The sequence below is a fragment of the Hemicordylus capensis genome, chromosome 5, assembly GCF_027244095.1.
Source record: "Hemicordylus capensis ecotype Gifberg chromosome 5, rHemCap1.1.pri, whole genome shotgun sequence".
NCBI classification, from domain to species: Eukaryota; Metazoa; Chordata; class Lepidosauria; order Squamata; family Cordylidae; genus Hemicordylus; species Hemicordylus capensis.
Window position 1 is genome coordinate 190,945,275 of NC_069661.1, and position 27,078 is coordinate 190,972,352.

Below are 27,078 nucleotides of genomic sequence, written 5' to 3' on the forward strand. Positions count from 1 at the left end.
AAGCATGATGGCCAGTGCTTCTGTGAGCAGCAGCCTGGATCACCCAAGCCTGCCAATCATGGACGCACCAGCCATCATGGTTACAGCTCTTCCTCCTTCACACAAACAGTGCTGTAACCATAAGTGGCCAGCAAGAAGGGATGAGTGCCAGTGCCAGGTGGGATTACCTCCTGCTTTCAGAGCTGTACTGTGAGTGCCACTGTACTCAATAATGTCTGATTAGGTTAATGTTATATCTATTATTGTCGTGCCAAATATTTCTGGTTCAATATGGAACATACAGAAGAAACCATTATTGTGAACTTTGTGGGCACAAATTTCAGGGAGAAAAGCACGAATTCTTTAAAACAAATGTGTGAAGGATCCATGATAAAATCCGAAATATGTGTGTTAGTTAGTAAGCAATCTTTGTATAGATCTTATGTTGGTACGTAAATCCCATTCAGTTCCTGTTTTTCTTCATGTGTGAAATCAACCCTCTCAGACAGTACATGCGATATGCTGGCAAATTTTAAAGAGTGACATGTGCTCTGCGTTGTTATAAACACTTGGCATTTCTGACACTTTCATTCTTTCCTTCCTTTGAACAGTTTATTTGCTAGGTTATGTGTGCCAGGATGGATGGCTGCCATCTCCTGGAATGCTTTGTGTTTATGATATAGTTTGGAAAATGGGTTGTAGAATAAGTACTTTCGCACGTGAAGCCTTTGGCATTGCTTTAATCGAGGTTTCTTGTCAGAAGTTATATGCAAAGGCCACTGATTTCTTTCAAATGATCCTAAAATAAAATCTTGCCACACATATTTTCAGTCAGAGCCAAAACAAAGGTTCTAACTTCTAATGCCGGAGCCGCTGTAATTTCCTGAATATTACAGGGATTAGTTTTGTAGCTGTAAGACTTATTGTGAAATCTGAGGGTAATTCTGCTTCATTGAGTCAGACATAAGAGTATTTCTGACAGGTATTTTGTGGGATTTTGTGCACCAATTGCGAAGTCTAATCATTATGATTCAGGTGAATAAAAAAGCACAGCTCAAAGCCTAGACTAAAGCATGTTGCTTTCATTAAAGACACTTGTCTGAATTCTGTTGTAATAATTTGAGTGGTAGGCACAATTGCTCTTAAGTGCCCTTTCTGACAATATAGAGCTAGTTTGGCTCATTGGTTTTCCAGGGGCAATGAAGCAGTGAGGCAGCTGGAATGTGGGTGGTGGAAAACTCAACATGAATGCCATAAACTCTTTATGCATCTATCTATAAAATAAAATAAAATAAAATAAAATAAAATAAAATGGAGCCACGATATCACAAAATTATTGTCCAGATTTTTTTGAGAGGGCAAGGTGTAGATTTTATTTAGAAGCCAACTTTCACATATAGTATCTAAGCATATTATTTCAAAGGACCCTCATTTATTTATATATTCACCCACATATCCAAAGCTGAAAATTATCCAAAGTTGATCTAGGCTTGAGATTGGAGCTATGGCTTTTGGTAGACCATGTTTCCACTGCCCCAGGCAATAGGATGTCTTCGAAGTTGGAAGTTCATAGACCTTCATCTCCCCAAGATGTGTATATACCTTTTTGCAAAGCTGATGATTTCATTATCCATACATTTTGGACGTGATCACTCCATATTGATCATGACTTGGGAAAGATATGTGTCAGTGTTTCCCTAATTATGTCATTGGCTTGATGCCTTCTTCTAAATGGTAGGTTGCAGAAAAATAATAATAATTGGGTACTTTCCACAGCTCTGTCTTGGTCTTCTGCCAACAATGATGAGTCTCATTACCATCTCATTCTTTTGCTTGCTGACTGAACTGAAATTATTGAGTAATTCCCTTTACCCAATGAATTTCATGAACACATACATTCATATGGTTACATTCATACATTAATGACATTCTTGTCCTTAAACATGTTATATACATTCTATAATGAATACAGTTTTAGAGGGTAAATTATATCTATGTGTGACAATGGGGCCTCCAGTCTGGCTTGGGGTCATGATATGAAAGGAGGGGGTTAATCCTTTCCCTTGTACTGCAGCCCCAATGAGAATCACCCCTAAAGCTGCTGTTTGCCCTGTGAGAGAAATTGCTATGGCCACCAATTACAGCTTTCTTTCTGGGGAAAAGAAAGGGATTTTTGTTGTGACTGAAGTATGAGTGGAAAGCACCCTCCCCACCCCCACACACACCATGCTTCAGAATATTCTGTCACTCTCAGGCTTCTGAAAATCCTTTCCTCCATATTGTGACTCCATCTGCTCTGAGAAATCCTTCCCTGAATGTATACATGATGTCACTTCTCTCTTCCTTTGAATCCCTCATCAACACCCATCTTTTTAATGTTGCCTGTCTCCTAGTTTAGATACATGAAACTTTACCTGTTCCCCCCTCTCTCTACCTTTGTCTGTCTGTCTGCATCTCTCCCTCATATCTTGTTTCTCTAATGCTCTATTTAAGAGTGTAAACTTTTTGGAGACAAGGGTCTCTTTATTGTTGCCTCTGAAATTCTGTAAGATGCCATGAACTTGATGTTAGGAACATAGGAAGCTGCCATATATTGAGTCCTACCATTGGTCCATCTAGCTCAGTATTGTCTACACAGACTGGCAGTGGCTTCTCCAAGGTTGCAGGCAGGAATCGCTCTCAGCCCTATCTTGGAGATGCCAGGGAGGGAACTTGGAACCTAGATGCTCTTCCTAGAGTGGCTCCATCCCCTAGAGAATAACTTACAGTGCTCACACATGTAGTCTCCCATTCATAAGCAACCAGGGCAGGTCCTGCTTAGCTAAGGGGACAAGTCAAGCTTGCTACCACAAGACCAGCTCTCCTCCTGTTGTAGTTGCTGTAGTTGTAGTAATTGACAATGAAGAAGAAGAAGAAGAAGAAGAAGAAGAAGAAGAAGAAGAAGAAGAAGAAGAAGAAGAAGAAGAAGACAACATTGTTGCAATCCAGAAGACTAACAACTGTGCACACAGGAGAGAGTGCAGGCACCTTTGGTTTTGAACAAAAACACCAGGCTTAGTTTTCAAGCTAAACTGATTTAAAACTTAGCATTTCACCTTTAAAAGCTATGGATCAGGCTGATCCAGCTCAAGGTCAGATGTCATATTAAGGCATCTGACCTTGTGCTGCCTATGTGCTTTTCCTCACAAGTGGAAAAGCACCTCACAGGTGCTCATGTGAAAGTGTTACTGATTTAGTAGCATCCACTCATGAGTACATTCCAAGCAGGTGAAATGCTAACTCCCTAGTAAGTGCATTTAAGGTAAAGAAATTGGAACCAAAAAACTTCCTAACACGTTGTGTTTTTTTTTTTAAAAAATCTATAAATAGGCAGATGCTTTCAGCATATCAGTCAATTGTTCTAAGAAACTGACATTGTCCTTTTCAGTATTACAGAAACTATCTGATGTTCATTTGACTTTGGAGCTCTCCAGAGTTTTGTAAGTAATAGTGATCTGCCTTCCATGGAAGTGTTTTTCAAAATGAGCTTTCCTGCTCAGTGAAAGCTCTGAAAGGGAATGGACTAAAATAAGAGTATTGCTAATATTTTGTGGAGGTCAGAATCAGAGCAACACATAGAGTTTGTTCTCTCGCCCTCCTGCCGCTGCTGGGGAGGTCAGTGGGGAAGGAGGAGCTCACCTGCCTTCCCCAGCAGATGAGCGCCGCCGTCCTTGCCTTCACCACGCTGCATGCCCACATGAGCAGTGGCGAAATCTGGGAGCGGGAGGATTTCCCCCTTCCACATGAGCACGACTACTCTGCTCTCCCCCACTCCCCGCCCCATACTGCCTTGGCTCACTGCTGGAAATGGCAGCAGGCCAGAAGGAAGCCTTTTTACCCCGGGGTGATTGTACACATGATCGCCTACCAAGGTAAAATGAACCTTAGGTTTGATTTACCTTGGTAAAACACTGGGTTAAACAGTCGGGCTGACATGAGTTGCCTTGGGTAACCCAGGCAGCTCATGTCATGAGAACAGCCTCATAATGTTTTAATAATGTATATACTGAAATACATTTAACTCCCAGATCTGAGACACATTTTGGCCTTTGCTAGAAGAACACATAGAGCTTAGGTTCTTCTGAGAACCCTTCTTTGCTTGTGAATTGTTGCCTGCTTTTTCTTTGGCCTTCCTGCCTTTTTGATCTGGAGAAGGATAGATATTCTATCCTCCTGATTTAGTCCCTGTTCATCTTGGAGATACTGTCTCACTTCAAAGACATGTGACACAATGGGCAGCTTCACACTATCCGCTGCAAATAAGGACAGTGGGGAAATGTGGGAACTGGCAACACACACTCTTGGCAGGTGCGTTGTGTGAACCTACCTAAGTCAGCTTCTCGTATCCTCTGCCCAACATTCTCCTTAGATTCTCCACCCAACTTCAAATCTTTGTTACAGAAATTGGGCATGTTGGAGATGGAACTCCAGGAGCATTGACTCTTATTCTAAGAGCATTAGGGGTAGTGACAGTGAGGAAGGGTCTTCCTTTTTCAATCTTGTTGAAATACTCTCTCTGATTTGGCTTCCTCTGATTGGTAGACTGATATTCTCAGGGCCTGATTGCTCTGCCCTTCTTGCTCCCAGACTGCTTCTTGCTCTCTGCTGCAGACTCTATTAGTCATGTGGCTTTTTTTCTCTTCCTCCCTACTATATACTATGAAGACAGGAAGTGTGGGCATACAGGCTTTTCCTTCGAAGAATGTATTTCCCCAATAAAGTTTACATACTTGTGGATCTCAAACAACTGTCTCAAGCTACTCTTTAATGGGAACTTTTACTGCTCATGCTGGCTCTGTTATAATTTGGGTTAGTCAAACCCTCCAACAGGGCAGAAGTCAAGAGAACATCGGGTGGAGAATCTCAGGAACCAGATTGGGAGTGTTAGCATGACACACCTGCCAGTTCCCACATTTCCTGCTGTCCTTACTTGTAGCAGCTTGTGTGAAGATGCTCCATGTTTCACCCTCCTACTCCATCTTCCACCCTTCTATGGGAAAACAAGCAGCCTATTGCCTTTCCTGCTTTATGAAAAAGTTGAAAGAAAGACACAGAGGGCAAATGCTGCAAGAGGCTTATTCTTTTCTCAAGAGAAATCTGTTCAAATACCTCAGGTTGTAGCAGTTTGCAGGTTGATCTCTAGCACTGGATATAGTTATTATTGTTTGCTATACTTATGAAATGTAAAGGCGTAAATGCTTTCATCTTATTTTTAAAAAATAATATTCTGATGTGCTAAGCCATATATAGTTTATTCTATTAACAATGTAAAATTAATTAATAGAAAGCAAATTTAAAAGGAGCAAGTCATAAAGTAAGCTTTAACACAATTTAAAAATAATAATATAAATTTCTATTTCCCCCAAAATGTCCACCCCCTGCCAAAAAACAAAAAGAAAAACCCCTCCCCTCCTGTCTTCCATACTTCTGGAAATTTTACCTCTCCAGTCAAAAGATTTTTTTCTTACAGTTATGAAGAATGTTTAATATTTTAATAGGTCTGGAAACTACTCCTCATAGTCACGACCTGGGGGAAAAGGCTCAACCCATCTACTTGTGGGCATTACTACCCTGTTTCCCCGAAAGTAAGACCTACCCCGAAAGTAAGACCTAGCAGTAATTTCTGATGTACCGCTAATTGCCCTAGTGCATTTTGGGGGGCTAAAATTAATATAAGACACTGTCTTATTTTGGTGGAAACACGGTAGGACCATTTGTGGATTATATGTGGCTGTGGCAGATTTACTTTTATGTGGTTGGGCACCTGCTTCAGTTTTTCTTGAGATAACTCCCTCTTAGGCCTCTACTCTTTGCTCATTCACTCCAATGAAGACAATCATGTTAAATTAGGGGGACTTTGTTTGCATGCCTTAAATGTTTAACTTTGAGAGATGGACTCAAAAATTTAATAGGTAATTTCCATGTCTAAATTCCATTGCAAAATTCTGCTCTCTGCACTGTATAGGAAGCTTTTACTTGTTTCAGTCAGAGATTGCAACTGAGTGCTGGATACGCCTGCTACTATTCTGAGGTATAAGCAATATCTGAATAGGAACCACTTAGTGCACAGAATGTTCTATTCCCTCTTGTCCTCATCTCATATTTATTTTATCAGTTTTCAACTAATTATTTAAACAAGGAAATTGTGCTCACCCTAGTTCACCCTTAATTTAAATTGTCAGAAAATACATGCAAGACCATAGATGTTTTGAAAAATGCCAGCCGATTCAGAATACGGAAGGATAATTTACAAATAAAAGTTAGGAGGACCCAACATTTCAAAGCAAACTATTTTCAATGACCATCAAAATGAAAAATCTAAATGCATTAATATCCAGTGAGAAACTTTGATTCCATATACATGGGACTATCTTACTAGTGATAGACAATTCCCCTCAGTTTGATTCAAAAATGGGCTACCAACTAAAATTACTTTTGGGAGAACTTCAAGGGGAAAAAATCTCACCTTTCCCCCCTTAAGTTCTAAATCAAGTCACAATATTGGTTTCGCTGTGTTAGACTGATTTAAAATTAAAGACTAATCTCAGCTCAAAGAAAACAACCCCTGGTTGAATTTCTAAGCTGGAACTTGTGGGCAGCCCTAAGCCTTGAGGGAAATGAAGCTATACAGCCATTGAACTTGTCTGACCAAATTCTAGGAAGCTTCCCAATCCAAGCAGCCAACAGCATTTTCAGAGACTTTCATTACAGGCTCTGTTATTCATCAACTTGGCCTATGTTTTCACTACCTCAATGGCTTATATTGAGATAAAAGATCAAGGAGAGACTTCCTCACACATGCCTTGATGGACAATGCAAATCCTGTAATTTGTATTGTACACTGAAGCATCGGGAGGAATTCTTATAAGTTCCATACTAAAACCAAACTTGCCAGATATATTTTGACCAATTCTACCTTTTGGGAGTTTTATGTTGCTAAAAGTAGTTCCATATCAGCAAACACCACTTAAGAAGATGAAGCATGCATAATTATGTGTAGATCTCAGCTAAATTCCTTATAGATGGCCTTCAAGTGGCATACACACACACACACACACACACACACACACACACACACACACACACACACACACACACCCCATAAGGAAGTAGGAAAGCAAAAGGTGCTAAGTTGCTATAGAGCAGTATGAAGGATAGCTGTGATCTGTCTCTGACAGCACATGAGCTGCCAGACTAGGGAATCATAAAAGAAAGGTCTAAGACATCTAGCTTGAAATAAAATAGCTCATAAAATAATCAATGACACTTATCTTAAGTAGAATTATCAATGGAGTTTTGCCCTACCTTCAGCTGGAATTAAGTTTGAATGTTCCCCAAGTTGGTTTTAACTTCTCTAGGAAGCTTCTTCTTCTGAGACAACTCTGACCAACTTCAGAAATTCTGAATAAATGAATGCAAAAGAACATGTTATCTAGAGATTATGACAAGATAAGAAGCAACAGCTGATCAATCCATAAATAATAGCTAAAGGGGGGAAAGTCATGGGGGGGGCATTAATTTCCAGTGTGTTGGGCATTACCATCTTGCAGGCAAACAACAAGGAATCTTTTAATTAACAAATGGTCTAGGTCCTACTTTTTGTGTTATCCTTGGTGTGTGCATGTTTTTCATACAGACGGATGGAGGGTGAGTGAGTGTGCCATGGTAACTAATAATATTTTTGTTAAATGGCCAGGAAATTAAATGGTTAGGTAGGAAATTACGGTTAGGTAGGAAATTAAATGGTTAGGTAACATTAAATGTTAAATGGTAGGCCAGGAAATACAAAGAGTAGAAATGTGGCATTACTAGTCCAATTGTGTACATGAAGAGAACAGAAAAAAGCCATTTTTCATTTGTGACACTGAGTAGATTTAAATTTTGCTCTCCAGAAAATGAAAAGACAATCTACAGTTTCATAGCTGAGGAATTTGCAGCAAGCTAACTAAAACGGTTAATGTTTATGAAATACTGTACTTTTGTTAGTAATGCCCCAACAAGCAGAGAGGCCAGACTCCTGAAGTTCAAGAACTCAATACAGGATGGAGCATTAAATAAAGAACGGCTGTCTGACAAAGCCACACAGATGAAAGCTGCTCCTGGGTTCTTCACTATCTAACAGGATTCACAGGATTCTTATGTAACCTAGATAATAAAATACCATTGTCAACTTCCCAGTCAGAAGTGCTATGTATCTGAACATTGCTCTCCAACTTCTTCAAAGAAAAGGAGGAGATATCTCTAGGGGTTAGGACATGTTACTTAAAAACTGAAAAGCCACAATCCTGGAAATGTACGTTAGTCTTGACCTGATAGTACAGGTTATTACATACTGAAAGCACAGTATGTCTAATGCCAAGGCCTCTTAAATGGTCTCTTTTCAGCTGTACCAAGATACAAATATCTCATACTAGCAAAATGGCTATCATTATATGACAGGTGGGCTGCATGGAGGCAGAGATGCACCTAGGTAATTTTGGAGCCTGGACCTAAAGGCCTTTGGAGGCCCCCCCCCCTGCAAATTAAGCATCATCATGCTTGGCCGGGCGACCACACCACCTGGGACAGACTTAAGAGGATTTGGAGGGCCCCAGGGGCTGTGGAGGCCCTGGACTGGCCCAGAAGTCCAGGGGTAAGAGTGCCTCTGCATGGAGGAGGTGGATATTGCAACAAACCCTCAGGAATGCAGTGCAGTGCAGTTAGGACATCCCTGTATGTTCTATGTACCAGGCCTCATTGCAGCCAACACACCATGGTTATCCACAGAACAGGTTTTACCACCTCTGGAGTCCCCAAGGTCAACATTTCACTTTCCCCTGAAAAAAGGCCAAATGGCAACCATATACATGAATATGGGGGCCATATAAATGGAGTAGGAGATTGAACCTGATCTCTTCCTTGGGTAAGCATAGTGGGTTTCAAACTAAGTATTCCTAAATCCTTTATGTTTGGCATGATGCCCAACTCATCCTTTTAATTTCAATGAGACTACTTTGAGTAATTTTCCTCATCATGCCAGCCAATGGGATTTAATTAACTACAACTAACTTTTCTCACAGAGTTCAATGGAGCTCAGTCATGACTAACTGTCTTTTCCAGTCCCTGCTTTGTTGGGAGGGTAGACACATGTTAGCCTACAGGAGGCGAATGAAAAAAATCATCACACATAGTTAGGCATGCCAGGCAAGGAAGATCTACTTGTCTCAAAATCATGCACACATTTTCCCCTCCTTCTTACCTTCCAGCCCTACCACTAAGGTAATTTGGCAAAGCTGATAATGGAGTTAAAGATGCACCTGGAGCAAAAACACGAATACTGATTGTGTTCTAATTGATTATATCACTTTTCATTGCACAGGGTACTTTACAATAAATCAAATCTATTTTCTCAAAAATCATATTGATAAGTAGATTGGGTTAGAAATAGTGACTTTCCCAAGATCATCCACTGTGCTTCGTAGCTGAGTGAGGATTTAAACTTGTCATTCTGCAACACTACTGTACTACACTGGTGTTTGAATTCTTTACACCCAGATTTAAACCTGCAGAGGAGCAGTTCAAATCACACACAACCCCCCCCCCCCAAGTAAACATTATTATTTAAAACATTTGTAATTTGCCCTTCAGAAACCTGTCTTCCCAAGGCAGCTAAGAACAATAAGATAAAATATCTAGAATATAAAGCTGCCGTTGAAATTCCTGAACTGTCTTTAAAATCCCCTGCAGAGTAAATTACAGTAGTCTAGCCTGGATGTGACTAATGGATGAGTAACTGAGGCAAATCCATCTTCTCCAGTTAGGGTCATAGGGCTGCAGCTAGTGAGCCATGAGGTTGGCCAAAAACGTCAACTACACATGTCCACAGCCGGGTTTTAGAGTAAGGAATTCCTATTCCGTCCCACTCAAACATGTTATTTTTAGCAAAATAAAGAAGTGGTTCCCTGAAAGAAATCATTTCACCCTTGCTGTTTTACTGTTGACACCTGCAGTCATAGCTATTTCAGATTATCGATACTGAAGTAGTTAAGCTAAAGAGATATTTCATGGTGAATTAGCATTCTTAATATAGGAATGACATTCTGCCTAGCTATAAAATGCCTGAATTAAACCGTGCCCTGTGGGAGGGAATGCTTTATTTTAAATGCATTCATACCTGTTGCTTACAGATCAATAAATATCTTTACATAGATGCTAGATGGTGTGCAATGATAACATTCTAACCAATTGTGGTAAATATGCTATCTAGTCACTTTATGGGAGGCTGGTATTTTAAACAAGTACAGCAAATGAGGGAGAGATTTGAGAGAGTACATAATGGAGGCTTTTAATATTAATATAATCTCATGTCAGAAAACAAGGAAGAGCCTGTAAGAGCAGCTACTTCTGAAGCCAAAACCACCATTATTATGGGCAGATGATCTCAAATACTTGTCTGAGCAACAAACTTGTTCCCATTGACCCAGTCCCCATCTCTAGGGCAAGGTTCCATTGCAGATGAGATCAGGGGGGTAGGGAGCTTGGCCGCAGCCGGAGGACAAAGTCCTCCAGCTACTGCCCTGCCCCCTAGGCTTCACAATCACGAGTGCAAAGTGTGCGCGTGTCCCAAGCCACATCCCCTGCATCTGATGTCAGACGCAAGGGGCAGGGCCAGTACCAAGGATGGGGCCTGTCAGCGGTTGGTGGAATCACTGACAGGGAACTCCTTTCCCTGCCTTCTCAAGAACCATTAACTGGGGAAGCTCTGCCAGGGCTGATAGGCCCCTTCCTTGACATTCGCTCCCTGCACCTGATGTCAGACACAGAGGGTGGGGCCACTGCCTGGGAGAGGGTTTGCTTGGACCCTTTCCCATCCTCTCTAGTCAGTGTTTCATTGAAACACTGGCTGGCTGGGTTTCCCACTCACTCCAGCACAGCTAGTGTTTCAGTGGGAGAGAAGAAGGACACACCTCTCACTCCCATCCAGCAAGCACTTCGTTCACTGGCAGGGTGTCGGAAGGGGCAATGGGGAGTGGGAGGGGGTATCTTGGTCCTCCCCGCAAGCCAGGGGACAGTCATCCCCTCTTGCGCCTCCATGGTTCCTACGCCCCTGGATGAGATCTTAGTGCGTAGCAAGATGCTGTTATTGCTCAGGCAAAGCATCAGTTGTGATAACGGGTAACTCCCACTTTGCCAACAACAGGTCATAATGTGAGAGACACCTACAACATCAAAGAAAAGTCTTCAAGTGAAAGCAAATAATTGATGCTTCAAAGGTTCTGCTGTGTAGCTCTTACGTATTTCAAGCCTTGCCTGATAAAAGGTTGCTATTGCTCTGCCTCCAAACTTATCAGCCATAAGTTTGCCCGTGAGTAATAGTTCCTGACATCTGTTTCCAGAAATCGTGAGCTTAAACTCTCATTCATTTGGGACTGCCCTGACATCAGGACCAGCTCCAACATTGAGGGGGCCTTGAGCAAAAGACATTCTGTGGCCTCCTTCCTAGGTGGCCCTCAGGGCTTGTGAGGATGGAGGGCTTACCTTGGCATTGTCTAAGTCGAGGGACAGAGCTCCAACATCCTCCATGCACCCCTTTCACAAATGGCACTCCCCCCACCCCCACACCAAGACCTCTATGGACCAGGGACCTCTAGGAATCCCTGGGAGAAATGATGAGATGGGAGAGAGGAGATGACAACAGAACCCATATTTCTTCTCCAGCCAGTTGATGTTACAGTTAATTCATAAGTGTGGAAAAAATGCAGACATTTCCCCCCCCACAGTACTTCAGAAAGTCATAAAAAGAACAGCCATACATAAAAAGGGCCTTAAGTGGATGCAATATGCAGTTTCTAATGTACAACCCAAAATGTCCTGGGAATATTGCCAGAACGGAATGAATGAAAGAATTTCAGCCATAAAGATATTTGCCTTGAATTTTACTTCTTTTGTTTGTCTTCTCTTGTGGATACTCAATATGCGTATCCTAATGAGGTAGGTCTCTGCATACTACAGGCAAGCATAATAAACCTCTGTAATACTGGCTTTGTCTGCATCTTAACAGGATAGCTTTGACTGATATCGTTCCTTCCCTGGAGATGCTGCTTCTGAAACAACCCCTAAGGGGATTTCCCTTAATGTACTCATGCTAGAATGACTCACCACCAGTTTTCCTGCTGTTTATATGTGAGAGTTCTTTCCTTAGTGCTCTTTAACAGCTCTTTTCTCAGCTCTGCATATTGTCCAACCTCAGAAAAACCTTTCTCCGGGGACAGAGAAAAGGACCAAGTCAGCATTAGCGCTCTTCCATCTCAGGTACAGGAAGTAGGGAATTAATGGGGGAATCACCTCTATACAACCAATATCCAGGCTGTGTGTTTTTAGCCTATTTTTAGCCTGACATTCTGTGTGCTGTCCGTCCATGTGTGTGCCCACCCCCCGCTCAACTTCACAATGCCTGGACCAATATGAACCAAATCGGGTACAGTTCTAGGGACACATAGGGACACCTCAACTGCGTAGTTTGTGATGATGTCATCCACCCTGACCCAATATGGTGGACACGTAAACCATTGAACCACATAGAGACATAGGAAGCTGCCATATACTGAGTCAGACCATTGGTCTCTCTAGCTCAGTATTGTCTTCACAGACTGGCAGTGGCTTCTCCAGGGTTGCAGGCAGGAATCTCTCTCAGCCCTATCTTGGAGAAGCCAGGGAGGGAACTTGAAACCTTCTGCTCTTCCCAGAGTGGCTCCATCCCCTGAGGGGAATATCTTACAGTGCTCACACTTCTAGTCTCCCATTTATATGCAACCAGGGTGGACCCTGCTTAGCTAAGGGGACAAGTCATGCTTGCTACCACAAGACCAGCTCCCCTCTCCCCTCTCTCCACAAGTGGGCTAACTTGTGAACTGCCTAACCGGTTTGAACCAAATTTGCTACAGCTGTAGGGACACATAGGGATGCCCAACAGGCATGGTGTGTGATGATGTCATCCACTCCAATTCAAGATGGTGGCCACGTGAACATTTGAGGTGCAAGCGGGCTAATTTGTGAACTGTCTAACCAATTTAAATCAAACTAGGTACCGTTGCAGTGAGTGACACACAGGGACACCTCAATGGCGTAGTTAGTGATGATGTCATCCACACCAATTCAAGATGGTGGACACATAAACTTTGAAGGCGCAAGTGGGCTAACTTTCAAGAAGCCTTGCGGGGAGGAAGATACCTTAATATCTGCTTCCCAGAGACGGCTGCTGCCCAGTGGTGAAAGCCTGTGTTGCTGTCATCTGCTGTTGTCAGCCTGCCAGTCTGTGTGCCCCCTAATGTGTGGGGCTGTGGCTGATGCTCTGTGGGTGAGTCTGTGCATGATTGGGGCCAGGGGGAGTGAGTCAGTAGTTCCTGAGGACTATCTGCCCAGATTAGCCATCTTTATGGGCGTATGAAAGGACTGCTGCCCTGTGCCTCAGTTGCCAGAAGCCTTGCAGGGAGGAAGACAACTTAACTTCTGCTTTCCAGAGACAATTTGTCTAACCGCTTTGAACCAAATTTGGTACAGTTGTAGTGAGTGGCACACAGGAACACCTCAATAGTGTAGTTTGTAATGATGTCATCCACCCCGATCTAAGATGTCAGACACATGAACATTTGAATGCAAGAGATCTAACTTGTGGACCTCAATTTGCACCAAATTTAGTCCAGTTGTAGAGACAGTAAAAGGAAAGTAGGCTGATTAGTTCTTACTAGAACAACTTGTTAGGTTTCATCATACCCTTCACTAACTTGTTTCCACTTATTTGCCATGAACATTACTTTAGCTATATTTCCATTTTGATAAGGCTTATGGATGGTTTTGGAGGGGAGCACTTGATTGCACCCATAATGGCTGTCTTGATAGGATGGCCTAAAGGCCATTTTAGGTCAGCAGTCTGTCCACTACAGGTGCTAACCAGTAGGGATGTGCATGAAACCAGTTCCGTGCACTCCTGGGAGGATGGGGGGGGTTTCCTTTAAGGGGCAGAGAGGGTGCCTGCCTCTTACCTGCCCATCCCTGCCCCCGTGCGCATGTGCATCAGCCATTTGGGTGGTGATGTTGAATTGGGCAGCAAGGAGGAAAAATGCAGAGTGCCAGCAGGGGGAAAGCAGCAGGGAAGGGATAGGCAGGTAAGAGGCACCCTCCCTGCCCCTTAAAGGAACCCTTGCCTCCAAACTAGCTCGTATGCCAGAATTTTGAACCGGTTCAGCGCTCCAGAAAAGGGTCGCCAAACCAGTTCTGTGCAAATCCCTACTAACCAGTTGCCTCTGGAGTGCTCACAAGCAGGCATGATTGTGCTAGCCATCCCTAGTTGTTTCTCCCTGGCATCTGCTTACCAGAAAAACTCCAGAGAGAGATCCTTGAGTTGGATTAGTCTGTTCCATAGCTTTTTAAAGGTGAAATGCTAGGTTTTGAATCAGTTTAGCTTGAAAACCAAGTCAGGTGTTTTTGTTCAAAACCAAAGGTGCCTGCACTCTCTCCTGCATGCACAGCTGTTATTCTGCTGGATTGCAACAATGTCATCATCATCAATCATCATCATCATCATCATCATCATCATCATCATCATCATCATCATCATCAATTGACTACAGCAACTACAACAGGAGGAGAGCTGGTCTTGTGGTAGCAAACATGAATTGTCCCCTTAGCTAAGTAAGGTCCACCTTGGTTGTATTTGAATTGGAGACTACATGAGAGCACTGTAAGATATTCCCCTTAGGGGATAGGGTCACTCTGGGAAGAGCATCTAGGTTCCAAATTCCCTCCCAGGGATCTACAAGGTAGGGCTGAGAGACACTCTTGCCTGCAACCTTGGAGAAGCTGCTGCCAGTCTGTGTAGACCATACTGAGCTAGATGGACCAATGGACTGATGTGATATATGGCAGCTTTCTATGCTCTATGGAGGCTCCAGTTAGCTGTTATGGAAAATGACTATGAAAGACTATTCTTTGTGTGTCTAATACATCTTCATGTTTCTTAGGTCATAGACTAGTGTGGGATGTAGGACCCTCTTGGACCCATACTGAAAGTGATGTCCAATGAGCCTCAGTTAGTAACAGATTCCCACTAGCCAAATGGCATGGAACCTATGCACAGAATACATGTTAATGTGTAGGCTTGATAGGAAGTAGCACATTTGTGGCATGTTCCACAGAGAGAAAGGATGGCTGACAGTACACAAAGCACAATGCTGCATTGGATCTGATTTTCATGGATACTTTGGATGCTTTTCTTTGGTGCATGAAAGCAGCAAATCCTGTGAGGGAAAATTCTGGGGTGGCGGAAAATTCTGCATGGTCATACTTCCCAAGAAGGAAGAGAGCAAGATCAAGAGGTTGTACTGCTAGGAGCTGAAATGAGAGAAACCTCATAGGGCAGGAAGCAAACCCAGGCTGAGGCAGCTAGCATGAGCCATGAGGCATTGATGTGCAATAGTTATGCATCTAACTCTTGTAAGGCAATGCTCATGTGTTCATAACCTGCTTCTTGTACCTGTTTCTGCTGGTTTTTACAACATTCCAAGCTGTTCTTCTAAAGACTAACATTTTTACCAAAGATCCTTCTACCCTTATTTTCTCATTCTCATATATTCAACAAGTCACCCATGCCTTCCATTCATATTTCAGAATTCACGCTGCCTTCGGCATCTTCCCTTAAATATCCTTTCAAAGCTATCTGTACTATGAAAGTAGAGTATACAGGGCTGGTTCCAGAGGACCATCAATGGGTCCATTCCTATCCAATTCCCTCTAAGATTAATCATGGAGCTCCCCATGGTGGATGATATAGGACAGCAGAAATGACAATGGAATGACTCCCTTGGCCAAGAGAGTTCCATCACTATGGCACTATGGCTATGGACACAGAGGTGGTTTCAGTGGTTAGCAATGGGCCCTTTATCAATTGCCAAATGACACCTCAGATGTCAGCCCTATCTTTATCTTAGGAGGCGGATTTAAAATATTTAAATATAAAACCGGTGTTATTTGGTCCCTTTGTGTTAGATACCTAGATACCAATCTGGCTGCCGCATGTAGTTTCTGAACTACATACAAAGGCAGCCCCATGTATAGGAGCCAGTGTGGTATAGGGGTTAGAGTGCTGGACTAGAACCGAGGAGACCCGAGTTCAGATCCCCATTCAGCCATAATACTAGCTGGGTGACTCTGGGTCAGTCACTTCTCTTTCAGCCTAACCTACTTCACAGGGTTGTTGTGGGGAGAAACTTAAGTATGTACAGTAGTACACTGCTCTGGGCTCCTTGGTGGAAGAGCAGGATATAAAATGTAAATAATAATAATAATAAAAATAGAGTGCATTGCAGTAGTCAAGTCTGAAGGTTACCAGCATATGTACCACTGTTTTAAAGTCATTCACCTCTAGAAATGGACGTACCTGATGTGTCAGCCGAAGCTGATAAAAAGCACTCCTGGCCCACTTCAGCTTGAGAAACCAGGGAGAACTATGGGTCCAGGAGCACTCCCAAGCGACGTACCTGATCTTTCAGGGCAAGTATAATTCCATCCAGAACAGGCAGATCTAAATCATCTCTTGGATCCCTAACCCCCACAGTCAGTACTTCCATCTTATTTGGATTCAACTTCAGTTTCTTATCCCTCATTACTGCCTCCAAGCAGGCATTTAGGGAAGATATCCTGATGAGGATATCCTAATGAGTTTGACATGGAGAAATAAATCTGGGTGACATCAGCATATTGATAACACACCGCACCAAACCGCCGGATGATCTCTTCCAGTGGTTTCATGTAGATGTTAAAGAGCACTGGAGACAGTATGGAGCTTTGTGGAACTCCATTCTACAGTTCTCGCTTTGCAGAGCAACCATCTCCTAGCAACACCATCTGGAATCTACCAGAGAGGTAGGAGCAGAGCCATTGTAAAACAGTGCCACCCAATCCCACCCCTGGACAGAGGCAGTCCAGAAGGATATCACGGTCGATGGTATTAAAAAATGCAGAGAGAGCCAAGAGGATCAGCAGAGTCACACACCCTCTGTTGATAGCCAATTGAAGATCATCCATCAGTCCGACCAAGGCAGTCTCAACCCCATAGCCCCACAAAAGCCAGTTTGAAATGGGTCTATATTTTAAACGTAATAAAATTAATAAATAATTGGCCTTCATCCACATTATGGTTGCTCTGTGGGCCTTTGGATGTGCTTGCACCTATTTTCTCTTTAACTGTAACCTTTACCTATAAACAGGAAACGCTGGTCTTGTACTGGAAAGCATGAATTGTCCCCTTTGCTAAGCAGGGTTCACCCTGGTTTGCATTTGAATGGGAGATTACATGTGAGTACTGTAAGATGTTCCTGTTAGGGAATGGGGCCGCTCTGGGAAGAGGATCTGCATGCTTGCATGTAGAAGGTTTCAAGTTCTCTCCCTCGCACCTCCAGATAGGGCTGAGAGAGACTCCTGCCTATATCCTTGGAGAAGGATAAAGGCAGGAGTAGATCATACTGACAATACTGCCAGTCTGAATAGACAATACTGAGCTAGATGGACCAATAGTCTGACTAAGTAGAAGGCAGATTCCTATCATCCAACCTGGAAAATGCTGCTGGAGACCCACATTGAAATAGTGTTTCCTAGACATTTTTCTGTAACTTTAAGAGCAAAAGATGATATTTTTAGGATTTTAACAAATGGCTTTGGAAAACAGCTGGTTGCTGTAAGCTACAATTTGATTAGGTGTATGCATACCTGGTCACCTTAAGTGGCACAGCAGGGAAATGCTTGACTAGGAAGCAGAAGGTTGCTGGTTTGAATCCCCGCTGGTACTATATTGGGCAGCAGCAATATAGGAAGATACTGAAAGGCATCATCTCATACTGCGTGGGAGGAGGCAATGGTAAACCCCTCTTGTATTCTACCAAAGAAAACCACAGGGCTCTGTAGGTGTCAGGAATCAAAATTGACTTGGTGGCACAATTTACCTTTACTTTTATGCATACCTGATGTCAGGGCTAACACCCTCAACTCATTTACTCTAGGTTAGCCTTACTGAATTCACTAATATTGCTCTAGAGTACTATTGTTTAAGTATCACAACCAAGATTTCAATTTTAAAATGTATTTCAAACTTTCAGTTTAATTCACCCTTTTAACTCCTGATGCAGTGCATATAGATTGATCCCCTGAAAAGGCAAAGAGTTACATTTATTTGATTTTATTTTTACACACAGATATGCATAAGAAAAAAGGAAGCCTCCAAAAGTCATGAATAATTGCCATGGCTTGGAAAGTTAGGCATTGATATGGAAATAAAGTCTTCTTTTCCCACATAAAACCTCAGCATAGGATTAATGCATGCAGACCATCAATGTGGTTAACTAATCCAGTCTTTGTGTCTGCACTGGAAGCCTTTTTAAAAAACTTAAATATTTCTAATGTAATCTCACTTGATAATCAGTAATGCGGATTGTTCATATAATACTTTAATAAGGGCATTTTGCATACAAAGCAAATCACTGATCTCTATTTCAATAAGTGCAGGCCTATGATAAACCTTATTACCATTAATTGTCTGTGTATTCAGCTTAGGGAACATCTTCATGCATCTTATTCTGAGGCAATATTCATCTGACTATCAGGTGCTGGAAACAAACACTGTTGCCTTCATGCCTTGCTTGTGGACTTTTCAGAGATGGCCCCTGTTGGAAACAGGATGGTGACTGACATACTGTGCAATGATATGTCAGCCCAGTAACTTTGTGTGCATGCTAGTTGTGCAAATGCAAAATGTTACATGAGAGTAAGCCTATTATTTCCATTGGGGTTACTCTCATGAAACATAATTTGTGTACATGCAAAGTTGCTAGTTGGACATACCATTGCAAAATATGCCAGTCATGCTTTCCTTGGTCTGATCCAACAGCTCTTGTCTTATCTTCCTGCACAGCTAGCTCAGCAGAGCACAAACTAGAGTGCAGGAAGTATGCCCTGGATATGTGAGATACCTTCTAAAGCTGGGGGATATACCATCTAAGCCAGGAGCACAGTGCATTGAGAGATCCTACCTCCACTGGGTGCTCTTGCCACCTAGCTCTGGGTGAGTGTGGGCTGCCTGCCCACTTCAGAAGAACCTCAGCCACTAAGGATTCTCCCTGTGGTTGTTTTTTTTAATTTGGTTGGGGTTTTTTTGCTCATGGAGTCCTGAGTCTGTTAAAACAAAGGTTAGAACTCATGGAAGCCTGTAATTGAGAGAGTTCCCAAGGATTCGGGGCACCTAGAATAGTGAAGGCAGTACACAAGTGCTCTTGAATGCCGGGCACATTCAAAGCTAGTGATTCTCGTTATTCTGGATCCTGTGATCCAGGGTTCCAGCAGTGCTCAGCAGCCAAGTGATTTTAGCTCAAAAATAGGAAAGGGCAGAGCAAAGCTCTTGGCGGAGCAAAGCTCTAGATCAGTAGTTAGCAGTGTAGGCCACTGAACTCCCATGGACTACTATGTTATATTACATCTGGTGAAAGAGTGTAATAAAGGATGGACTTACATAGGTCAAGCAGCTTTGAGATCTTGACCCAAAAGCAGTGCTACAGAAACTGTATGTATCCAGACCAGAGCTCCAAATGCTGGTTTTGGTGGGGTCATACCTTTTATAGGGTTTTGGACTGGAGGTAACTCTAGTGTCAGGAAAAACTTGGAAGTTGAAGTCGTTGCTCAGATGTCAAGGGCTGGAAAAGGTGGAGACCTCCTTGCCCATTCAGTTGATGACCCAAACAACAGGCTGCTCTTGTCTCCAATATGTATAATTTAAGAAAGTTCCTCTAGTTGATTTTACCCTGAGGTACTCAGAATAGAGGAAGGCTCATCTGATCTTGAATGTACTTTACCCATTAACATTTTTTTTGTCCTAGGGAACTCATGTTTCCTTCAGGGCACAGATTGTTATATTACATCTCAGCATTAGGGGAGTCTCTCTTTCCCAAGGGGATTAGCAACTTTCAAGACCAGGACCAGTTTTCTCTGGCATTAAATGCCAGTTGCCACTACTGACCCAACTCCGAGGGCAAGCCGCTGGTTCCTATGGTTAACAAGAGAAAAAGAGTGGGGGAAGCAAGCTATCTGCTAACATCTGGGTAAGAGACTGGCTTCTCCTACAGAGAGAGCGCTCCTCTCCTCCTCCTCCTCCTTCTATTTATATACTGTTTTTCAAAAATAAATAAATAAATCTCAAAGTAGTTTACATAGGGGGGAAAAGATGCATCCAAACGGGCTCACAATCGAAAAAGAAACACATGGTAGACACCAGCAAAAGCCACTGGAGGGATGCTGTGTTAGTGCTGGATAGGGACAATTGCTCTCCTGCTGGTAAATATAAGAGAATCACCACTTTAAAAGATGCCTCTTTGCTCACTTTGTAGTAGGGTTTCATTGGTCTGATAAGTGCATTGTACAAGAAGTTGACTTCTGGAATTCATCACTCATTCTCCACACTGTGCTTAAAGTGCCTATTATGAGGCATCTCAGCACTGGAGGGGGTGAGATACAAATAGTTTTAATTAATTAATTAGTTGTGATGGTTATTGTGAAGATATTGTGCACTCTTACCTGAAACTCATTGGGACTTGCTTCTAAGCAAACATGCATAGGACTGGGCTGTCAAAGTTGTAAGGATTATATATTGCCTTGTACTGTTCTGTAAAACAAATTTAATAATAAAATATTTCTGTTTTTGTTCATTAAAGGGCTGTATTTAAACTTTAGCATAAATTTAGTTGCAGTGAAGCAAGCTGCAATTTTCTTCAAAATCCCAATAGTATACACACAGCTGGTTAGAAGTTCATTAGGAAAATTAACAAAAGCAGACAGGCAATTAGAAAAAAAACCTCTAGCAGATATTTTTGGGTGAAGTAACTGCCCTCCATCTCTTCATCACTGCATGAGCAACTGCAAATTCATAGGATAAAGCAATCTTCCTCACCAAAATTATATGGAATAAGGTCACTAGAGGAATTTCTGTCACAAAATTCTGGAGCTCTCTCTTCAGTAAGTCTAATAAAAGCACAGATCAGTGAGCCAAAGCATAATAGGCACAAGCCTTCAACAAAATCATTATTATTTTAAGATTCTTGAAAGTGAACCAAGAGGGAAAACAGTAGCAATTAATTTATCAGTTACTTGTTTATACTTTATCTTATAATTATTATAAAATCCAATCAGATCTCTTTTCCATTTCCTCTCTAAAATGTCTCAGTACCCCCACAATTCCAGTTTTGTAGCTGGTTCCAGTGTTCCCTCTAACAGGGATTCCCAGATGTTGTTGACAACTGCCATAATCCCCAAGGAAAAGCCATTGCAGCTGGGGATTCTGGGAGTTGTAGTCAACAACATCTGGGAATCCCTGTTAGAGAGAAAACTGGCTGGTTCCCTTGAAACCATTTGGACCAATTTCTTCACTTGCCTCTTCCCATCTTACTTTTCTTTCTTCTGTTTGCTTTTTTAAGTTTTCCCATCTTAAAAACTCTCCTTAGGTGCCTCCTTTCCTCTATTTCCCCCCTAATTCCTCAGTACAATTGAGTCAGTACATCATAGTTTTACATTTTATTTAATGATTGCATCTTAACTGTGTGAAGAAAAGGAGCAACTACTAGACATCAAGCAATCATGTTAATGCTCTTTAAGATGCATATAGGAAGAGCTTTCAATCCAAATATGCCTCCTTTGGCATGGATGTAAGAAAACATCTTTCATTGGTTGATGAATAATTGCAGGACAGTGTGTGTGTGTGTGTGTGTGTGTGTGTGTGTGTGTGTGTGTGTGTGTTTGTAAAATCAGTACAGTATACATCATGGAACTTTAAAAGTGTCATGGAAATTCCTAGACTGAGTCAAATAAAGTTCATATTCTGTTGAACTAATAATTTTTGGCAGAAATGTACTCTTAGACTTTATGGGTCAGATCCTCAGCTATGCTCAGTAGAAGCTTTCTGATGTTCTAGATTATGTCAATGCATTTGACATAATTTCATAAGGGTAATAGTAAAGGTTAGTTCCATAGTTTCTTTGAGTGATTTCAAGCATTAAAACATAGTAATCATTAAATGGAATTGTTAAAATATAGTAATGAACACAGTAATAAACATTCGATGGAGTTAGAAATACACTAGCAAATACCAAATGGTCTTCATTAAAAGATTTCATCATCCTCAGGACCAATGTCTGATTTTTTTCTGCCACTGCATCTCAAGAAGGCTCTAGCCTCTCACATGAAACTGGCTGTCATCATGTCCTCTTGTCAGATTTTTATAGCGTATAAATATTTCTTCTAGGCCTGAATACATGTCAAAGGAGTTCTTCTTCAAGAAACAATTTGCCCTGTAGTGTGAGAGTTAGATTTCCCCCTGAGCACTTTAACCTATATCTGGAAATGCTACCATAAGTTTTCTAAATGTGCAGAAGAGGCAAATAATATGGAGCTAGATTCTGACCTCACTTTAGAACTGTGTAAATTCTGACTAACTCCACTACCTTCACCCAGATATCTTCTTGTTTATCTTTTACAGACAAATGTTCCCATAGCAACAGTAAAATTGTAATTATATGGACCTGTTGTGGTTCAAACTAGAGAAATTAAAGAGGTAAATCTTTCTCCTTTTGTGCAACTGGTATTTTCTTAGTGTGGTCCCTGCTCCTAAGATAAGCAACAACACAGTATGCAATTTTCTGTTCACATTTTTCTTCTTTAATAGAACCTTTAACAAATGAAACCTTTCATAGTTCTTTGATGCAAAGTTAAGGTAATGGTGATGATAAGCTGGGTGGAATGTTGAATGCTAATTCAGGCAATATGACAGGTTAATATACAGTGTAGTTTATTTATCTAGGAATATTCAGCAAATACCAGCCCAAAGAAAGTGTTTTAAGTTCCTTGTCACAAGGAAACCTTTTTCTTCTGTGTACTTTCCTTACCAAAACAGGGGTATTGTTTGAAATGTATGACTATATAGAAATGTGACTGTGTCTGTCCATTAGTGCTATATACTGGATATTATGTTAGAAATATTATAGAAAACAGAGTAGTGATGCAGCTGAATTATAGAGTAGGGGAATTCAGAGTATGCATTTCTTAGTTTGGAAATCCCTGGCTAATTACAAGTCAGCTTCAAACTTTTATGAAGTTTTGCTTAGCTTATAAGCCTGAAGGCTTCCTTCATTTCCACATCTGCCACTGTTTCCCACCACAACTTACCTGAGAGTAGTATGACTGATTGATTACGTGCAGTCAAGTCGGTGTTGACTCTTAGTGACCACATAGATAGCTTCAGGATTATCTGTCTTCAACTTAGCCTTTAAGTTTTCTCAGTGGTGCATTCATTGCTGTTGTAATTGAGTGCATTCACCTTGCTGCAGGTCATCCTCTTTCCTTCAACTTTTCCCAGTAGTATAAGAAGAGCCAAAAGAGGGGTGAAGAGGACAAGTGCTCCCTCAACAAGTAGCGCATCTGCACCTGCACTAGGGATATGTGAACTGGCTCAAAATCAAGCCAGTTTGCACTTGAACTGGCTTGGTTTGAAGGCTCTACCTTGAACTGAACTGGGTCTGGTTCGGTGCTAGGTCGAGTTGAACTGACTAGGCCAGCTCAGGCCTGGTCCAAAGCCCCTACTGAGCATTAAAAAGTGTTTAAAAGGGTTACTCAAAGTGACCACTACAGCCACGGTGAGGGGACATATTCCCCTACTCCTGCTGGCCTCACCACAAGTCTTGAGGGCTAGGAAGGGGCTGGGCTGGGCCTTCTTCAGCCCATTTCAGCTTTCTTTGGCACATTTCAGGTGTAAAAAGTTGAATTTTTTTACCATGGACATAAAGCGGGCTTAGCTCCAATGTGTAGGGGAAACCCTGCATCATTTATGGAGTGCTTCCCAATATCTTGCATGGTCTTCGATGCAAATCTGGCTGATATGTAAACGCACACCCACTATCCCCGTGGTGAAGCAAAGCAAAGTTGCCATCTGGGAAAGGCACTGGTGTATCTCAGCTGGGGACCTGGCACAATCTGGGCAGTGCTAGGACTGCATCCTAGGATGAAGGATCTGAGGTGAAGACCTTCACCTATCATAAGCTGCAATAGTATAATACTACTTCCCATTGCAAAATCTTGCAGAAAAGCTCTTCCAGCTCTAAATGGCTTATCTAGTTACAGTTCATCTTCTAATTTAGCAACAAATGTTGCATATATCCCATACCTTCCATTACTAGACCTCAGAAAAATGTTGCATTTCCTCCCCATGTATAACGTTTTGTCAAACTCTAGCAACTTGCCAAGGACAACACCTCTTTTCTGTTACTTCTCCATGGTAAATCAAGGTGTGTGTGTGTGTGTGTGTGTGTTGCAGACTTGACATTCTTCAGGATTCAGCTCCCACTTTAGGTTCTCTAGAAGCTATATCTCTGATCTCTGAGGTGGCTACATTTTGTCTTTAGTGCTCAAATTCATTGACACAAATAAGGTGCAATGCAGCACATAGCCTGTTATATTACACATTGTAGCAGCTGAAATATTTCTAACTGCTAGTATACTGTAGGACAATTAGGTCCCCCCTCTATGTATCTTTTAATAACAAATTCTGTTGTATTAGCTTTTCAAGCAGCAGAAACAGGCTATTTTCACATAAAAGAGTCCAAGGATACATAATGGGTGTAGGCTAGGCTAGTAATTGTTTATATAAGAATAGATATTCCCATCAGCTGTGTGCACAAAACCAGCTGGAGTGGTTCAGTTTGAATTTGAACCAAACTTGAACCAGGGCAGGCATGTTTGTTTTTTGCATTGCTTGAAATGCCCCCCCCCCCAGTTTGGTTTGAATTCGAACCTTACATGAACTGGTTCTAAAAGGTTCTAAAAGGTTCTAAAAGGTATAATGGTGGCACAAATTTGCCCATTATTCCCTATGCAGAGCACCTAAGGGAACAAAAATGGGTTGGGTGATAGGCACCCATGGGTGCCAACTATCACCCAAATGCCAAAGCATTTGGACACTCCTGCAATATTTAATGATTTTTTTGGAAGATTTTTCAGTTTTCATGATTTCTCCTATAGGGAATAATGGGGATTTGAGGTGGCCCCATTTTTCCCCTTGGGAGGTGCACAACCATGCACACACACAAACACACACACAAATCCTGTAAACAGGACAAAAAACCAAACCAAACAGGTCAGCCAAGAACAGACCTGAGACAGAGACACTCTCCACCCAGCAGGCGGCAGCTCAGCTCTCTCTCACAATCCTGGCAGCAGTTTCTCTACAGAGTGATTTTGCAAGGCTAGGGCTTGTCTTTAAACAGCAGTTGAATCTCCCTCCTTTGGAACCCTCCCCTTGTCCCTCCCCCCTGGCCAATAAGGTGATAATTTTCAATGACTGGCAACATGCCAAGCCTACCAAAGGGCCAGACACATCTGACCAATCAGGGAAGCAGGAGCTTGGCCAATCACTTAAAGTGACACAAGTGTCACAAAATGGCCACTAGTACCTAAAAAGGAGGTTGGAGCCTCTGAACCAGTTCAAATTGAACCGGGTTCAGTTCAGTTCTAGCCTGGACTGGCACTGCCTTTTCTAAGGTAGGTTTGGTTCAAGCTAGAACCTTCGAACCGAACTGGTTTGAGTTCAAACCAGTTCGAGTTCGATCAGTTTGCACACCCCTGATTCCTATTGATGTCTCTGGATATTGGAGGCTGTTTTCCAAATTTGTTTTGTTAATGATGATAACCAGCTCATAGCACTTTTCTTGGTAGTTTCATGACTGAATGTATTTGCTGGATTGCAGACTTACTAGTATGGTTGATAGTGCAGGAATTTATCCAGTTCTAGCCAATATTCCAGTTATTTGGAGTGGTTTACAATTATTTATCTGTCTGCAAAGGAGAACATAATGTACTAAACTTATATGTTCAGAATGTTCAGCAGCATTTAGGTGGTTAAATGGTTGATGCTGCTTAATGGCCTTTGGCTGTACCTCAGGCTATTAAATGTTCCCCGATGGTCATTAATCTGCAGGAAATGCCCTGAAGGTTGATCATTATTACTTAAATGGACAATTAGAGATTTACAGTACAGTACATGATGGTTTGCTGAAAAATAATACCAAGGTAAGAATCCTATAGGCGTTTAGAGTGGATGTACAAGTTAAAAACATTGAACACCCTGTGATTTTATGTTGAAATGGGGTTCAACTGATGTCAGAGCCATAGATGCCCTTTAGATGTTTTCTCAGCCATGTGGGAGCTGCTTTAAACAGTATCTAAATGACCCAGAAATGGCATTCTTTGGGGAAAGATTCACACAGTTGGCTCAGGCCATGCTCTATTCACATGTAATGGTCAATGCATGTTCAGTCTGCCTGCAGTGCATGCACAGATAGATCTGTACACATGGACAAGTTATTCACAGATTTTGTCACATGTAACAGTCGTACACTGCCTATCTATACTCTGCTTTTGAGGGAGCCTGTACCCAAGTCCAAATTTAACATGAAGGCATATACAGTCTTTCATATAAAAATGTGTACATGTGAAAGACCCCTGCACGATGGAGCTGTAGCTCAGTAGCAGAGCACCTGCTTTGCGTGCAGGAAGTCTGGGGTTCAATCCCTGGCATCTCCAGATAGGATGGGAAAAGACTCCTATCTGAAATTTTGGAGAGTTGCTACTAGTCAGAGTGGACAATGCTGACCTAGATTGACCAATGATCTGACTCAGTGCAAGGCAGTTTTCTACATGCCTTTGTATGCATGCACCAAGCCATACCTGAATAAGGCTCATGTAGTTTGATCATTTAAATGTTCTTGCAATGTATGGGCTCTGGTCACTAATAATAAATGGCTCCCATGCAGCTGGGAGAATATTTAAAGAGCACCCAGAAAGCCACAAAAATGGGTTCAAATATCTAGGTATGGCCTCCTTTCTGCCAGCACTTACTGGCTCAAGCCCTGACCCAGAGAGTCTGGGAGCAAATTTGTATGACAAAGTGCTCAGCAGCAGAACTACGTTCTAACATGTGCACGTGAACGTCAATGGGGAAAA

The 27,078-nt window shown here is 42.0% G+C and overlaps 1 long non-coding RNA gene across 3 annotated transcripts in view; it reads right to left on the bottom strand.

Moving 5' to 3' along the window:
* Window positions 1-1,354: 1,354 nt before the first annotated feature.
* LOC128328053 (uncharacterized) overlaps window positions 1,355-27,078 on the bottom strand; it is a 114,755-nt gene continuing 89,031 nt past the window's right edge. For 2 of the 3 annotated variants that reach the window (XR_008308971.1, XR_008308970.1), the window contains 3 exons: window positions 20,611-20,698; window positions 7,324-7,419; window positions 1,355-1,824 (listed from right to left, as the gene is read on the bottom strand). This is a non-coding gene — a long non-coding RNA (uncharacterized LOC128328053). The remainder of the gene's footprint in view (window positions 1,825-7,323; window positions 7,420-20,610; window positions 20,699-27,078) is intronic. The other variant, XR_008308972.1, reaches the window with a different exon arrangement.